Consider the following 19710-nt stretch of genomic DNA (forward strand, 5'->3'; position numbering starts at 1 on the left):
ACTTTTTTAATAATGATATATAATTAAACAATATTGAACATTACCAAGCATTTTCATTATTTGTTAGACTAGGATGTTAAGTTTATAACATAGATAGTTAAGTTATTAAGTTATAAGTGTTTATAAGCATATAAGTTTATCTAGTATAAATAATTTTTTTAGTTATATATACAGTCACATTTTTAAGAGTTAGGGTTTATTTGAGAGAATTTCGCTATTTAAAGTTAACAATTATGATTACTGTCCGAAATATTACATCCATTTCCTGGCAGGATTTGAACCCTCGACTCGCCGAGCAGTAGCTGGATCGTCCTCTTGTGTTAACATGAAAATTGTTCGGATTTGAAACCCAGTTTGTGGAAAAACATATTCTCCTTTACTATTAAGGATAAGTAAACAACATATTCATTTGTATGTCAATTTTAGTCACTACTGGTGTACGTTGATTGTGTTGAAACATCGCCATTAGATTGCCAAACAAATGATAATTAAAAATAATTGCAAGAAATTAAGACAAAACCTTCTATAATATAAGTGGGGATTTATAAGTTTGGTATAATTGAATTTTAATTATGTTAATAATTAATAACCCAGTGGTATTGTGATAATTTATACAGTAAGTGTCTGTTAATACCTGAATAATATCAAAATGTATCTGACTTAAGAGGAGAATAATAAATAAAAGTATAGTAAGGGTTAAAATAAATTTACGACAAATAGCAAAACAAATAAGAGCACATGCTTCGTAGATCCCTATTTTGTGTGTGAAAATAATAGTTTCCGAATCATATTGATTATTTAATTACATCGCATTACATCTCAAAAGCATTTAATTTGGTTTCGGAACATAATTTTACTTCCAAATGTATTTTGCGTATATGTTAAGCGGATGACGTATGCGGAATATATTAAATGAAGTATTATAATACGTTTGTCTGTAATAGCATTAACATGAAATATATATCATATGATGCATAGATGAAAAACATAAAAGGTTTTTCCTATATGTATGGGAAATAATATATAATAATATTTTTATTTACTCTTATATTAGATAAAAGTCACTTATATTATATCTATATCTTATAAAATGCAACGAGGACTCAAAAAGTCACAAAATGGCAGAGACATTGTGAGTCAACCGTGTAACATTGATGATCATATAACATTGAAGTGAACATTGATGATCGCTAAATTAATGGACATTGTTTTGGATCTAATCATGCGTAGCTCATAGAAGCAGCGACTATGATCTTTCATTTTGCGAATACGATAATCTCCTTCCAGGATGGTGTTTTGTTCATACATCCTATGTTCTAATACAGAAGTATTTCATTTAGTAAAATTATTAAAATACAGAAAAGTTAAAACATAAAGTAAAATTTGTCAAAAGATTTGAAGGAAATACCTAAATCTTCATTCGGAATGATAAAATTAAATAATACATAAAAAAAATTCGGTAAATTTGATAAGAAATATTCTGAAATGAAAATTTCGTAACGGCTATGAAAAGAAAAACGATGATCCTGTTCAATGAAGTTATATGATAAGTGAGGACCCGTCAGTGTATTTTGGTTCATTCACAATAATATGAAGGTAGAAAGTATAACTGAGACATCATACGACTTCAAACCATTAGACAATGTCCAAGATTTTAATCAAAGATAACAAGAAAACTTTTATGGGGGCTGATATTTATATTATGATCCTAATAATGAAAATACGATAATTTATTAATGAATGTATGCTTTATTGTATTTCGAATTATTCCGATGGTCAATCCAATTTGCGTTCACTTGAGCCAATATTAGTAAAACTCTGAGTCTTGTCCACTCTGTATCTCTACTATATACAATCAACAGACCCGTTAGAAAAACGTTTGTGATTGTTATTTGAGACTCATATGCATAGATCCTAGGTTCGTCATCTGTATAGATGTCACACACAATCATTGATAAACCATTACTGCATTTTGTAATGATTTCCTTTCATCAATTTTTATTGCTTGTCAAAATATGCGGGATTCAACAAATCTTTTGCACAACTAAATGTTCACCTAAAGACTTATTGTCAAGTAAGTTGATCGATGCACTTCTATCTTGATACCCCATATCAAACAACCTTAAAAATAACAATAAGAAATAACGACCTATTTTACTCGATACTACGATATTAACTCTTTTTTTTAGTAAGATAAAATTTTTAAGTCACTGTTATAAATATTAAGATGTTATAGAACTTCCAACCGGAAACATCAGACTGAGTTTTGCAAAGGCTTAAACTATAAATAACAATCCTCATATAAGACACACTCATTTAGCTGATGCATTCACAAATTAAAAAAAGCTATAGGAATAATAAAATTAAAATCTTTCCCCATTTCATATACCAAACAATTGAAACTTATAGTTTATATCTAGTGATCATTAATAAAAAGCTCTAGGCCCTATTAAAAAGTAATTACAAGAACTCCTATCAATATAAATTAAGCAACGTATATGAACGCCAGGAATACTAATCGAAAAAAGAAATAATTCTGAAGCATGTTATCAAAATATTTTTTTACAATTCTTCTCTCTTTTAAATATAACATAGAATATTATTCGAAAACAGCTCAGTTACGGTTGACGGGCGACTGTTAATACAAATAATAATTACTATTATTTTACGTTTATAATACTTACAGTAAGCAAGTGCATTATAAGCGGATAGTTTACCATCAAACCATGCTGCTACATATAGGATGGAACCTGTAATAAAACACAGTAAATACATTTGATCAGTTTATATGATTATACTTTGTTATATCAGTTACAGAATTAATGTATTATATTCGCATGTTTAGATTTTAATAAACATTTGGTTTATTTACAGAATAGTTAGGGTTTAAAACAAAAACTTAACAAATGACTTTAACGTATTTTGTTACACGTTAGTTAAACTAAACTAGTCGAACAAATGATTAATATCCATTCAGGATAAATGAGGTTGTTCATAAAAGAAATCCTAAATGCGCGATATTGCGTTGACTTATAAACCCTTCTACACTATTTAATTTAGATATACACAAGTTCTAAAACAACAAATATAGGGTTTAAAACAAAAACTTAACAAATGACTTTAAAGAGTTATTTTTTTAATAAACATTTGGTTTATTTACAGAATAGTATATATATATATATATATATATATATATATATATATATATATATATATATATATATATATATATATATGCAAAAAACATATTTTGTTACACGTTAGTTAAACTAAACTAGTCGATCAAATAACTATTATCCAATCAGGACAAAAGAGGTTTTTCATAAAAGAAATCTTAATAATATTGCGTTGACTTATAATCCCTTCTACACTATTTAATTTAGATATACACAAGTTCTAAAACAACATATATAGGGTTTAAAACAAAAACTTAACAAATGAGTTTAAAGAGTTATTTTAATTTAACAGAGAAATGTGGAACGATTGTAGGCATAATACTGTAGGTTCAGTTATAGTTTAACATAAATCAACCCTTTAACTCTAAATACTTATTAATTCATTATATCTCACATTCAGACGATCATAGATCTATATCTACTCTTTACGTTGGATTGCGAGTTCGTGAATTCGTGGCAGAGGTATTGTAGTTCAGTATGTAACGTACGTCACCAATGGTGGCTGAGGTTGCTGTGAACTAACCTAGTTTATTGTGCTTTGGATAGAAACTTCCAGAGTAACATTTTTAAAAGCAGGTTACATTAGCTTAGTTCTTAGCCATATACTAATAGAGTTTTCCACACATACTATACCATAACTTACTCTATTAGACTTGCTGTTACTAAATAATTGTAGACCTCCGTGTTACATAAAATTCAATATATCGGTTTGCAGAATGCCACTGAATGTATTTTTCAGAATGTGATATGCTAGTAACCATTTTTATATTTTAAAGTCTCGTTTTTTCCACGACGGTTTATCTGGACTGGTCCTACTGTTACGTGGGCTCCGAACCACAGTCCTCGGCATTGAGCCTGCCGAATGGCGAGTGGCCAATTTGGAGAATATCCCAGAAGATGTCCGGTCTTACCCAGCTTGGTTACTAGCGTGACTGGAATGGTTAGAATCACAAATATTAAACAATCACAAACATAAATTTACGACCATGCCCCAGCAGGATTTGAACCAGCGACTATCGCAACAGTAGAAGGATAAACATTGATAATTAATTGATAATTTGGTTTTATTACATAGTGCAATCTCATATTAGCCGCCCATAACACCAAGTAAGCTACGAATATCAGTCATTCAATCATCATTGATTAGTCTTTTACATGAGTAAATTAACTTTCCGAAAAAAAGAAATCGCTTATATCCCTGGCAATTAAAAAGTAAAATTACGTTTCCTTTTCCGAACCTGTGCTTCCCTGAGAGTTCTACTACTGATTTCTGGATTTAGGTATACAAATTTAATTAGAGCTTCTAAAAATCGAACCCAACATCGGAGTGTGATACATAATTCAGGTGATCTCCAATGATTATTTTCCCATAATTTCCTTTTATAAAATTTTTAGCAAAATAATCTAGAGAAGAAAAATATTCAAGGATGCCCAGTTCCAGTCAGTTTTATATTTATTTAAAACTTATATTCATAATTTTTCCATTTATTTTAATTAAAGATATATTATCGCATAATATTGTGTACGAACATATTAACCTAAGTTTCTTTAGAAATTGGTTTAAATTTATATGCGATAGTAAATTCATTCATTTTATATTTATAGAATTAACCAGTGAAAAATGTCGAAATCTGAACGTTTTTTTTTTGAATCAATGTATTTTGATATTAAAACTGTTACTATTCATAGAATTTATTAATGTTTTTAGAATGTATATCAAGTTAAAAATAATCAAGAAACAATCTATACCACGGTCTGGACAAGCTTAACAAGCAGTTGCGAAGCTCACACTGATACCAAAGATGATGCTTGTTGCACTTTCTTAATCACCATCTGCATTTTTTTCATGAATTTTTCGAATATAGCGAAACCATTATCGACCATTTGACTCTTTACTATCAACAGTTAAGGCGATTGTATCAACATATTTTAACAAACTGGTGAACAAGACAGGCGTTGTCTTCCATGATGCCTAAACTAGATTTCATATATGTTTGTATGCGTCCCCATATACACACCCATCATATAGACGGAAGCCCCAACTAGCTACCATTTGTTTCACTTTCTACGAGTTTCGTTTCAGTCTCTCGGACAAAAAAGAAATATTGGAGAATCTGCAGCGACGGAATTATGATTTTAAAACAAAACTGCTTAATGGTCATTGATATAAAGTTCAACAAAGCAACAAATGAATAGAAAAATATTCTAGGATGCCCAGTTCCAGTTAGTTTTATTTTCAGTTTTCCAGTTAGCGGTATTTAAGTAATATATTCATAATCTTTCATATAGTTTAATTTAAAAAATATTATTGCATTATATTGTGTATGAGCATGTTAATCTAAGTTTTTTTTTTTAGAATTTTGTTTAAATTTATATGGAAGAGTAAATTCATTCATTTAACATTTGTAGAATTAACTAGTGAAACATATCGGAATCTAAACGGTTTCAATGTTTTTTCATTGAATCAATGTATTTTGATATCAAAATTATTTAATTATATATATATGGCATTTATTAATGTTTTAGAATGTATATCAAATTAAAATATTTTCGCAAATAAACCGTCATATTACTGAATAACCTCTTTTAACGGGAATAACTTCAAATAACTCGTAATTTGTAATTATTTATAACGGCCTTTGCTTATCGGACACTCTACATTCTCTGATGGTTAATTGGTAGCGGTGATGATACTGAATATAATACATCCAAGGTTGTCTTGGATATGCTCTTAGCCATTAACGTTCTACTTCCAAACCTGGCGAAATAAATGAAGGTGAATCTTATTAAGTTGGTCATCGATCGACGGAACGCCATATCGCTTGCGGATGACGTGTAAGACAGATAGCTAATACTCAATAGTGACAGGGCACACAGTATTTTTTAACACCATCTGATTTAAACTTTAGGCTTTTGATTTAAACTACGGGCTTTTGGTATATATGTAGTATATAAAGTATATAGTATGGCGGATATAATGTTGAGGAAAATTTGCAGTTCAGTATTCGAATGTTTGAATCCCTCTTCAGGCATGGATATATGCAATTACTTATTTTATATGAAAAGGTATATAAAAGGTAAATAAATCTAGTATGGTAATGATCCTCAGGAAATATCTCTTAGAATTTTAGTTACAATCTTTTAGCTCAATATGTTAGGGCAAGGAAAAGTAATTTTGGATTTTCTTCTAATAGTGGAATAGTAATAGTGGAATATCTCTAGAAATACTTATTCAATGAAACTTTTAGCTCTAGAGCATTTGAAATACAATAGCTTTAAACGTTGTTTCCTAATGAAAGGTCAGTTACGTTTTCAAAATACTATTTCCAGAAGATTAATTTCGTCATATTTTGCTTTCATTATTTCCAAAAAGAAAAATATTCAGTATAGGCTCATAAAAAATTATGTAGTGTTTATGTTGATGGATGCTTAAATGAATGCCAATACCGCCAATCGCTGAAAAAGTCGATAAATAAAAATCTTAAAGTATCGAAGTGGACCGTGCAACTTCGATAATGTCGACCATGAAATATTTTTGAACCATTTAAATAAGACTAAATTTCTTGGTATTGTTGTACAACGCTGCTAAAAAGAAATTAGTTTACAGACGGTTAAAGGTGGATCGCGTAGGATGTGAGAAGGCAGGCCATAATGTGTGAAAAAAGTCGTGAACAGAGTCTGAAATAGCTTAACAAGTAGCTTTTAATTGATGTCAAAGAAGGTGTTTGTTGTACTATCTTGACCACCACTTTCCCTAGGTGGTTCCAGGGACTGGAAAGAAAGTGGTCATCATGAACTGCTCAAATCTGGTAAAATTATTAATTTAAGTCTTTATTGTCAATATCTAAGACAATTTTAACAAGTTATTTTAAAATAATTGGAACTCTAAACACGATATCTTCTATCACGCCACAACTAGCCCATATACATGTTTGCCTCCACCATATAAGTTGGAGCCCTAGTTACCACCTCCTTCAGTATCTTAGTACCTTCAGTATCAATTCCTCTTCAGTGTCTTACCCAAAAGCGAAGTAGCGAAGTATGTAGTGACGGAATTGATCTTAAATGATCATCGATCTAAATTACAGTATGATAACTAATGAAGAGTAACTTAGAAGGAAAATGGATTATTTAAAAATATACAATATTGTTGATGTCAAATATGATATCATTAATTACTATTATATAATTAATTATTATGTATTATGTATTACTATGTATTATTAGATGCTTGCATGTATTTTGACCAGACATATCTATTGGAAAATTGGAAATAATGTAAACAACTGATCATGTCCGGCAACTGTTAAATTCGAGAGTTTTGACATTTTTCTAGATAAAATAACAGTTTTGTTTAGTTACAATTAACTATATATACCCTAATTATTGAACGCTCAAAATTGCATTTTGACATATATTGCTTTTATTGTTTGATTTGAATATCTCTACTGGCGAAAGTCATCTCCTTTATAAACTTGTGGTGATGCTGGTCTGTTAAACTCCTATTATAGATTTTTGGTAAATTATTAGTAGGTAGTTGAATATTTAGCAGTTTCCACAGGCTTTGATGTGATGTATTCAAAAGGATGGAAAACGACTCACAAACGGCATATCAATTGAATAAAATTGTGATTCATAATCATATTCATTCATTATAATCAGGGAAAAAAGGTATTTTTGTGATTGGTAATGAAAAGCGGTCATTTTACTATAATCCTAAGGGTAAAAAATCGGATTAGTCGAATTTAGAAGTAACCATATCGATGTTAAAGCGGAGGACTCATGCTAAGTCTCGTTGTAAAATGGCATCATTTAGAAAGGTGTAATGTTTTACAAACTAATACAACTGAATGTAACTATTACTTCAGATATTTACCGATGCCCATTCAATTAATTGGGGAACACATTGTGGCAAAAAAACGCTATAATAAGTCATAGGCTCAAAGTCATTCTCTTGTATGAAAACATTCGGCCACACGTTGCGACAGTTGTAAAAAATATACTGTGCTATTCTGCACCCATAGTACTTACCAGATATAGCCCCTTTTGGTTACCAATTGGCTTGCCGGCACAGAGTTTTAAATTTATTTATGATTAAATAGCTGCTAACCATCATCTGTAGTTTGATACGTTAGTGCCATGTTTCCAAAAGAATGGTAACAAGTTATAGGAACTCATGGAAATACAATCCCAATAAGTGTCTATTTAAAGTTAAATAACCATCAGAATATAAATGATGATATATGATGAATATTCAGCGTCTAATATATGTTAAGAAAACTAAATTCAAAATAAAAATATTTTCGCGGTCTGTAGTGGTTGTATCGTCTCAAAGCTATACATATTTTTTTGAAATGGCTTCGTATCAGCGACATGGGAGAGATAATGATATAGAGGAAGTAACACAAGACACTGGACAACATATCCAACGGTAAATGTCTGATGTATTTCTTTTGTGATATTCATGTTCACTAAAATTCTGTAAAAATTAAGACATACAACTAATAGTAAGTTTATTAAACGAGGATAATTAAGAGGATTAATTCAAATATTTCGAGTACTTATAATAATAATTTATTAATACCAGTTATTTAATAAAGTCGGTTTATTGCGAAATAAAATATTTTCGGTAAAGACTTTCCGTTGCACTTTGAAGAACATAGGATCGACACCATTGTGCTTACTGCTAAAAACTAAAAATGTACAAGCAGTTAAAACTATTGAAATGAAAATTCCGTATTAACGAAATAATATTGAAACCATTGACTACCAAATCAAGATAATCTTCAAATGCTAATTCATAAAACCTACACTTTGTGTTCTTCGTCTTTACCCATTTTTATCAGAGAAACAACACTTTTTAAGGGATATTCACGAAATTCGAACCTTTGCGATCAGAGGTAACATTTGATAAACTCTTGATACACAATAATTATTTGTTGTCCTCCATCGCCAAAAGTGGAATTAAAAATTAACTTTTTACAGATTTCTGTACTTTTTTAAATTGCTATAAATTAATACTTTACCGAAAATACATAATAAACTTTTTGTTTAACTAAATCAACTCTCATCCTGAACTACTTTAGCATTGATCTAGTACATATAAGCTAAGCTCTGCTGAAGTTTTGTTGCATCATTTTCATTATCAAGTAAAGAGTACCACATGAACGTCTGTAATTATAATTTACTCTGGAACTCGTGATCTTTCCCTGTTTTATATAAAAACCTGCCAATATTTAATTAGCATAATTTATTCTTAATAATTATTGTTAGCAATGATACAATTCTAATCATTGTGCAAAAGGACTAGGAGGGATGGTACACTTATGAAATTGATTGCGTCATTTAAATTTCTAGTATAGGTACCTAGGCAATTTGATTCATCCTTAAACTTAACGTTCTCAAAAGTTTACTCGGTAAATACTACATATATTACACGATATGACGTTTTATTGGCCAGCAAAATTTAAATTTTAAAAATAAGATTTTGTAAAAATATCGAAAAACAATGGAGAATAACATAAATACTAACATAAAATCTAGCTACCATTATGTAAACAAAATTTGTTTTCGAAAGATATATGTAAAGAAATATACTGACATATAAACAATATTTACTTATTAATACGGTGTTGAGCCACCATTTTCATTAAAAACATGTCATTACTAACAATTCTTGTCGAAATAAATTATAGAGTCTGAATAATTTCCAACGAAATATTGTTTCATTCAATTCTACACCTCACTCTTTGCCCTAAAAGTCCCCTTAATGGTTAAATTATGTTGAGGTCTGGCAATTGTGCTGTGATATTTTGATGCTCCTCAAATCAACACTGAACCATTTGGTTTGTGTCTATGGGCGTTTTATCATATTCGAATATGACACGTTTGTGATGAGGAGTAGTTCAATACCACCATATTTGTTCCCAAAACTGGCTGTAGAATGTACGGAGTTCAGATCGTAGTCTTCTTCTGGGTTTACCCATGCATAAACCTGTCCTTTCGTAGGGAACAACTCTAGTGATCGACGACTTCTGCTGTCAATTTTATGGGTTAGTACCTTTGTCAATCAAAGTTGGCCTCTCCAGTATATGTCTTCGTCGGCGATGTTTTACTATGTTTCGTGTATGCTGTGATTACCGTGGATATTGTCGATCTTGAAGCGTTAACTTATTCACCTGTTTTCGTGACAGACAGTCCGTGTAATCGAGCAGCAACTATTTGCCCTCTTTCAAAGTGTCGTGCATCTTTTAATACTCTATATACGTTTGTAAAGGAACATTAAGTTTAAATTCGTCACTGGAATGTCGATGTCACACACGATAAAGCTTATCAATTTGTTTAAAGCTCCATCCAGATAATTTATGATTTTTCACTTTCAAATAAAATCGGATTTCATTTAGGCAAACGATGTCTCATTTCTTTATTTTTGTGTTCGAGTAGTAGGGCGACCGAAGAAGTTTTCTGCGGATGTCAAACGGTTGATTGTGTCGTGTGGTGTATAGCTCTGGCGAGACGATAGACAATCTTGTCTGAGGACGAATTCTATAAACAAGTTACTATGAATCTTGAGCTAATTAAATTTTATAGAGTTCAACGTAATTTTTTGTCATGATGGAGTGAAGGAATTCATAAAAAGGCTGAATATTTGCATATAGTATGTGTTGGATCTCCACTTTCTTCAAAATAGCAGACACAAATCCCGACATTGGTTTGTTTAATATATAACTCGCTTTAGTGAACTAATCAATTTTTTTTTGATTCGCCCGAGTTTCTTGGACAATGAATATTGATCTCAGTATAAAATTGCAACCTAGTACGTGAGGCACGTCGACCAAAATCCCTAACTACTGTCTCACATTAACCATTTCAGCGCAATTCAAATTAAAATATAGAATGTTCTAAGGGATACTTTGTGTATTTAGGCAATTTTTTGTTATTCGTAGAGGTAGTTTTCTCGTATATCTAGAAGTCTTAGGTTATTTTAGATATCCCGTTATAATTTTATTATTACTACTTTTTAATAATTATTACATATTAATAGTTAATAATTTCCCAAACATTAATTTAAATTAAACTCAGAGAAAATATATTTGATGTTGTTTTACCTATAATATGGCTTGATTATAGAAAGTACATAAATTAATATTACTATTAATCTTAATTTATTGAGCAATATTAATCTCATTTTATAATATTACTGGGAAGTGCTGTATTTTACAAAGTATTGAAACAAATACACTTTTAGAATTGATGGTTTCAGTCGAATATTAAAACGATTTCAATATTGGTTTAGTCGGAGGGAGCTCGATATGAAAGGTATGTTCTGGTAGTAAGATTTTGCAATAGGTGGAAATGTGAAAAAGGCGAACATCTTAGCATATAGAAATGGATGAAATACAAAGTTAGTATTATTAAACTATCCATTGAATAAAGTTTCAGCCGTATTATTAGGCCCTAAGGGTGTCTGATATATTAACACTATATCATTTTAATAGATAGTGTTACAATATTATTTACCTAATTTGTTAAATTAGCAATTCAGAAATCTAATTGAAACTGGATAAGTCTCTAATGAAGTATTTAACCGCGTAAAGCCATTTTAATTGAAAATAATACTACTCTTAAGTGTTGTATACATTTTTATGGTTCTACATTATTTTCAGATAGTTTCATCCTCTGTTGGATACTCAGTTAATAATAGTTTTCCTCGTTGATGATACCACCAGCGAGGAAAACCTTGATAAGAAGTCTGATGTAAACAAGATCTATTATTTGAACAAGTTGGTCGCAAGATGCCAGAAATGTAAAAAGATAACTCTTAGATTTTACAAGTCTCGACAGCGCAACATACAAAAAGGTTATTTTCGCTAAACCACAATATTCACCTTATATGGCTACCTATATGGTCGATTTCTCTATTCATTCTCTGTTCGAAACTCAAATTACCACTTCGAGCTGACCGTTTTCAATTATAGGAAACATAATTAAGTAAAAGAACTCTCAGAGAGATCTTAAATAAAATTCGGATAGTTTTTAGTACATGGGTATTAGTCAAGTCAACCTCTTGGATTTTAGAGAAAAAGAGGGAAAATGGGTACCACTTGAATTACCATTTCGCCACCGAATGATAGAGTTTTGTTACTTGTGAGTTTTCTATAGTATATTGTTACTGGCGATGAAAAGTGAATATACTGTCACAACCCTAAATCTAAAAGTCATAGGTCAGCCCAGAAGAGTCATCCACATCAATATCAAAGTGTAATATTCGTAGCCATCAAGTCTTGCGTACATATGGTGAACACTTAGGTATAATGTTTTACAAACTACTAACATCGAACGAAACTGTTACTCCAATTGTCTACCGATGCCAACTAAATAAAATTGAACGACATGCTGTTGCAAAAGGCCATCAATAATGATTAACTATGCAAAGTCGTCCATTTGAATGACATGACTTAGACACACATTACAACAATTGTGAGGGATACACTCTTAATTATCACATTTTTAAATGGACGCATAATGGTTTGGTTGATGCAATACTTTCAAAATACTTAAGAAGAACAAAAATGAATCGATGCCAATATAATGAAAATCATCTATGAAAGAACGCTGCTTTTGACACAAAAGTTGTAGAAAATAATGGAAAATATATGTATTAATATGCATTGTATTAATTATTGTCAACAAATTAATTCTTAACGTGAAAAAACTATCAGAATACATGCAAGTGCCTAATACGATATATAAAATTACATAAAAATATATTTGATTTGTTCTTTTGTTGTTTCATACAAATAAAACGATTTTGTTTGCAAAATTAAAATATTTATATTACAGTATGGCAATAACTATCAATATTTATTCGTTGAATTTCGACTGTGCTTTAGCTTTTTACTAACGTTGTTTTTGTTCCATGACCAAGTTATAAATTGATTACTGGTGTTTTAATTTTTTTACTATTCGGGTTTAAATTAGATTCACATATAGATACTGAATCGTATGTAATTAATGTATTGATTTATAAATGATAAATATGAAGGGAGTATCAGTTTTTGTTGTACATTTAAGGTTTTATATCTAGTTATATTTTGATCAAATGAAGTGATCAAAGTGATCAAATTTCAACAGTTCATATCCAATAAGTCGTTTTTGTAATCCAATAGCATTTGAATTCCACAATTATTCTGTGTGGAAGCGTGTGGCTATCCAGTGTTTATTTTCAGGTATTTCCTGGCAATGATAGTTGAAACAAGGAACACCACGACGATTTTGTCTTGCTTGAGTTTTTTGTCATCGTCGATTTTTTTCGCCTGGTTGTTCCATAATCCTGTTTGTCGATAGTATTTGTCACAAATTTTAAAATGGATATGGAATATATTCACATAAAAACCGAGTTTTTAATGGTATTTGATTATTTTAAGCAGCCATATAGGTTTTATATGAATATTTAAGAAAATATTTTTTTGATATCATAATAATGTTTATTCTAATTTGTTATAAAATACATTCAAACAAAATATATTGCTGCATATTATTTATTGTTACTATACAGATTAAAACAGAAAATGTTTTCTCTCAATAAGTCCCCATTTAATTAAGGAACATACTTTCAATTATGATATTTTTTAAAAATTTTCGATGCTTTTTTTATTCAACGATTGCTTTTGACCCCTTAAATTGCATTGTCTTATGATAATTGCATACTTAACCAACAGTACTCATAATTTACACGTTTATTAGTAGATCCATGTGTCATTGACGGTTAAATACCGATATATGAATAAGATGATGTCATAAGCTAATAGGTACCTTATGCAACTTCCGGGTAGGAAGAACATTCAATGTATTATCTATTAAGAGTGTCCGATTAAATCGCCCTGAAATAGCAGTCATATTTCAAACCCAAATCAAAATAAAGGGAATTTTAATATAATTATTTGTTGAACGAGTACAAAAATTTGATGACTGACTAAAACCCAAGGAAAGTATCGGCCTATAATTATGAAGACAAGTGCTGTAAGATTTGCTTAAGAGAAGCATATTTACGTATTCCAAATGTCTGCAGCATGTTTGAAATTATTATGATTCCAATACAAGGATCACCATCAAATGAAGTATTGATCTACATATTTAGTTCACTGTTACTGGTAATAAATAAAGTATGTCAAAAGCTCGCGTTAAAAAGATTATAAACAATTACAGGAAGAAGAAATGTTAGTTTTATAAACACTCAAAGTTTACGAAGATAAAAAAGTCTACCGAGCTATATTATTAGGTATAGCCTAAGTTCTCGACAAACTTTGGCTTACCAAATCAACATGCTGAACTGCTAAACTCTTATATATTAGTCAGAATGTTTAGAAATAAACCAAACGGAGCTTATTTTACAACAAAATTTGCTAAAACCACAAAAAAACGCAAGTAACAATATAAATAACTGGATTCAGATATGAAGAATAAATTTTAAAGAAAGCAAATCAGTTTATATTGAGTTTCCATGTAATTAAACTACATAGAACAATAACAATAAATAATACTAATTCATATAGCAACAACGCAACTATCTTTAATCTAACATACATAACTAACAACGCTTTATACTAAAAAAAAAAAAATTAATTTTAATATAAAGAAAAAATGTCTTAGTTAATGGGAAGAAAATAAGTTTCTTTTCTGGAGGCAAATTTTAAAACTGATCTGGAAGCCTGCTATGGGGACATCTCTCGCAAAAAGTAACATAAATAATCATATACTATAGGAATAATTACCTACACCGAGACTATTTTGACTCACTTAGGCTACTCACTTAGTGAATCGTAAAGAGACATGACGGGAGACTCCACTTTCATGTTTATATTGAAGTATTGCAACTTTGGTAGGGCACATACACTAAACAATTAATCGTTTCTATAGATATACCGGATGTTTAAGTTCTTATAAAGATTTTAGGTTCGTCGGGAACGGCTAGTAACATATATTAATGAAAAAATCTCTATTAAGTAGTAATACATAGCTTCACTGTCCATATTAACCCTTTGTCCAATTAATACATAATTATTGTCAGTTGAATCACTTAAGTCACTTAGTAAAATTACTTCGAGAAGCTCGAAATAAATTTGGAAAAATAAATAACCTGTCTGCGATTTATTTTTTGATCACATAACTTACACAGATATTTTATAACTTGAATATTCAGTGGTGAAATATTTTTATTACCGTCAGTTCATTAATTTTTAGTTATAAAGGAAACGAATTGGATGATGAAAAGTTGGTGATGAATGTTGTATTGGTTCTGATTAAAAATAATATAAAGTTAAACAGAAAAGGAAAAAATTATACACTAGTAAATGTTGATTAACTAATTTTATATAAGCAATAAAGAATAGAGATATAAGCGATTGTCAGCGATAATATCTCACAACTTATAATAATACTCTCTTTCAGACCTGTGTTTCAGATACTCTCTTTATCAGACCGCCGTTAAAAATAATTACTCATGGATTAATTGTCCTTCAGAAATTAATATTATAGATCAATATTAACAAATCCAGTAAGGTATATAGTTTTTGAAAGCTATTTGTCTTTACGCTTTACCAGAAAATTGCATTATTTAACACCCTTAATCATTAAGTTTAGTTAATTTTATTCAGAGTACTCTACTGTGTGCTTTTTAGTTTTTGGTTATATGTCTTATAGGTAAAAGTTGCTTTAACGAGAAATATGGTTTAACTTTATTTTTATATAAACAGTATGTTGTTAATGATGCACACCCTACTCAAAAGAAAATATATTACATATATATGTGATAAGAAACTATAATCTAATTAGATTTTCACGAATGTGCATGTGTATTAAAAATATATATTATTACTAACCTGTAGATAACTATAAAATCTAAGCATCGATGTCCTATTGATTAAATAATAGAAACTGCTACTAGCACAGTCGTGAACAATAATGTATTTACAACGAGTTTGGTACCGTATAGATCCAGATCTCTTATCGAAAACGCGTAATATCAACTAAGAGCGTGTTATCATCTCGAACTCGCACGACGTCCGGTGAAGCACTGAGAAAAGCTAGCTGTGAACTTTACAAGAAAATATCCATGCGTTTGCGCTTTGCTATTCAGCGGCATTGAAAGGGTAGACCTCTATTTCCATTATCCTGCAATTCATCGAGCCTTAATCTAAAAATGTTGGAAAATTACAATAAGGTAGGAGTGTCTGGAAACTCTTATACAAAAGAGTTTTTAAAACTATTGGTTGAGTGTACTCGATGAAAAAATACTATATATATATATATATATATATATATATATATATATATATATATATATATATATATATATATATATATAGTTACATCGTTTTCTATTATATTAACATAAAGTCATATAAAGGTAATTTCGTTTTTTAAAACTTATTTGAAACATCAGTCAATGTTGACATTTTATCATTTCTGCTGAGAAAATGATAGAGCAATTATATTGTAAAACTTCTGAGTGTACTCGATGAAAAAATACCCCAAGTGATTTTCACTAGTCTCTTTTGAAACCAGACTTTACAAAATTTAGATAATTTTGTAAAGACCGGAAGAAGGATCTCATCATCAAAACATCCTAGCTAGTCTCTCCCGATTTTTTCAACTCGCTTAACATGTCTAAAATCTAGCATTGTCGTAATGAAAGACAACGTTTTGTGTATCGAGATCTTCTGGTCTTTTTTTGTTAAATTCTGCTTCTCTAGCTTTTGTCGACAGATTCAAGGTCGTTTGCTAGCACATCTCAACAGGATCTAGTTAGAACAAGTTCAGATACTTGCTACTGCTGAAGTAATAAGACGAATCGGTCAAGGTGCAGGATCTTCTGCTTCTCAGCTACATGATGAGTGTAAATGAGAGGAAATATTACAGCCCTCTGTATGACTCGGAAGTTTGAACATTTACATTCTATCATCTGTGTGCTGAAGCCTTTTAGATGTTTAAATTTTTTTAAATCTCCAAGATCGTATTTGTGAGGAGTAAATTCAGAGACGCAGATAGTTTGAACATGTCTATCATACGAAAAGTGAATGAAATTTCAAACTAATTAAAGAATAAAATATTTCACTGTTAGTATTTTCATTGTTAAGTAAGGAGCTTCATTTGGTAATAGGGAGAGTTTCATATTCAATATCGAAATATCCGGAAAGAAAATGGACAAACCAATTTTGACACGTTTGCGAAACATGATGTACTGACGTACTGAAATCGTCAATTCTGTAGCGTAATAACTTTTTGTTGAGTAAACGAATGACTTGCTATAGTATGGTTTCATTGAATAAGTATTACTAAAGGACAAATTGATAATCTTCGTCCTCGGCTTTTTAAAAATGTTTTAAAGTATTTTTGAAATGACAAGTATGGTAATATTCTTATTATATCGTATTCCTGCTCAAATATTAATTTTATCCTCCAGTTATCTCAAATTTCGTTATTTTTAGATGATCCTCTCTCCTCTCTCCTCTCCTGTTATGTTGGTCTTAACGCGAGTGTCGAAATAAATTTTGCAAAAATTAAAGATGGAATTTGAATCTGATAAATAAAGCTCATGAAAGAACTCATTCAGTGAATTGATTTTTACAAGCTTTTTTTGAGCTATATATGAACAGATAGATAAAGACTAGCGTTTACATCCAACGATGCAATGGTTATGATGATAAGATGGTATGTAATAGATCAAAAATATCATCATCCGACTTTAGAAGCGATCTTTTTCCATGTTACTAATGCACTTCGGAGATAAAGTACCGAATTTACACATTAGCTTTCCATTTTAATCATAGTGTAGGAATGTTCGTCGGGTCTGTCAGTCGGTCGAAATGTGTGGCTACCGCTGCGATAATTTGTCAGAACACTCACTACTATTTTTGGAAGGAATTTTCACGAGAACTGAAAACACTGGTTGAAGAAATACTGTTTATTTTTAATATTAAATTATACATGTGGTCGACGGGAGAATTGAAAGGATATTAAGTTAGGTAGAGGAAGTACGGTAGCGCTGTGAAAGTGGTACTGTTACAAAGTAGCGGAGAAAAAAGAAAGAGAGCGAGACGTCGTCGTGATGGTCTTTTATAGCCTGGAACTGCATGATCCAATCCACCGGCGTTGCCAACCTTTGTACTTGTTAATAAATTCGTGGTGGCCTAAAGAGTCGTGGCGGTCGCCACAATAGCAATTCATCATATTAAGATCATGGTATATACATGAAACTAGCAGAAACAGATTATGTTAATTCTTTATAAGTCATATATTTAATATTTAACTCACAATTCTATAGCTAATTGAGAAATAAAACAGAAAAATTTTACATAAACTTATTATGCAGGGAAAGCTCTTTATTGACGCTATCTTATACACAGCTTTAAAAATGGTGACCTAGTTTCTATATTATTATTATTTTTATAAAAAGTATATCCCGGGAATAAAGAAACTTTTACTGTATATGGTAACACTAGTTTTAAATATTCAATTTAGTTCCGAATATTTTGTTATAAAGTGAGAACTACAGAATATACACGATGCATCATGAAACATGAAAATAAAAATGTATGCATGAAAATGTAAATTCCAGTATATTTGTTTTTTCGGCTAATCTAGTTTCTATTTATTATTAGATTTATAATGATTAATACTAGAATTAATTATTATTATATAAAATAATAAATATTACTGTTATATATCCAATATATTAGTGTATATAGCTTTAATGTGTTAGTATAATAAGATAAAGGCGATAATTCTCCTATGCATATCAGAGAAGTTCCCTTCTAGATATGTTTTTAATAACACCAGGGATGTACAAGTGGCTTGGTTAGTCACAAGTTAATTTTAATGAGACTTGCATCAAAATACTTGCATAATACGGCTATTGAAAAAGCACTTATTCAACTACATCTTCAATGGCTAAAATGTGAATGTAGGCTTTCATTGTGAATATTCATGTGATTCTAACTGGCTGGTAAACCGCCTACCTCCCTGAGTCAATATTCCCACTCTGAGAGCGTGTCATAGAACCATCTTCCAAGAATCTATTACATGTTGACTCTTCAACAAATCCATTAACGGATGTACACAATGGGTCTAAAATATTTAGATGGTCTCCCGTGTAATAAATAATATTCGGAACAGAGCGACAGCAACACACACAAAATATTCTAAAGAAAGAAGACCTAACATAGGACGTGACTAATAGCGTTAATTACTTAGAATATCGAAAAGAGATCTTTGATCAAACGGTTATATCAGTTGCAAATAACACCTATAACATTTAGATAAAAAATTCTACTAGAGGAACATATGAAAATTTAATGAGGTTTCATTCAACAAGTTTTTTCCAATATGAGCTGTACAGCATCAGCGGACGACTTTCCTTGGAATTTCCTCCTGGTTGTTTTATCATCTAAAAACCCCTGCCTGGAAATCCTATTTTATAAAATCTGACATCGCTTATCTCAAGATTTTCATTCACAACCATGTTTATAAAATA

General features: G+C 30.3%; 1 protein-coding gene across 3 annotated transcripts in view; it reads right to left on the bottom strand.

Annotated features, from left to right (window-relative positions):
- Positions 1 to 19710, bottom strand: part of LOC143190406 (uncharacterized) — a 194736-nt gene that overhangs the window by 108509 nt on the left and 66517 nt on the right. For 2 of the 3 annotated variants that reach the window (XM_076394664.1, XM_076394666.1), the window contains exon 2: positions 2685 to 2750. The gene's annotated coding sequence lies outside the window, so the exon portion shown is untranslated. Of the gene's footprint in view, positions 1 to 2684; positions 2751 to 16057; positions 16212 to 19710 lie in introns of those variants that run through there. The other variant, XM_076394665.1, reaches the window with a different exon arrangement.

The sequence above is a fragment of the Rhynchophorus ferrugineus genome, unplaced genomic scaffold (genome assembly GCF_030347505.1).
Source record: "Rhynchophorus ferrugineus isolate W39M unplaced genomic scaffold, kcgeb_rfMv2 rfM2, whole genome shotgun sequence".
NCBI classification, from domain to species: domain Eukaryota; kingdom Metazoa; phylum Arthropoda; class Insecta; order Coleoptera; family Curculionidae; genus Rhynchophorus; species Rhynchophorus ferrugineus.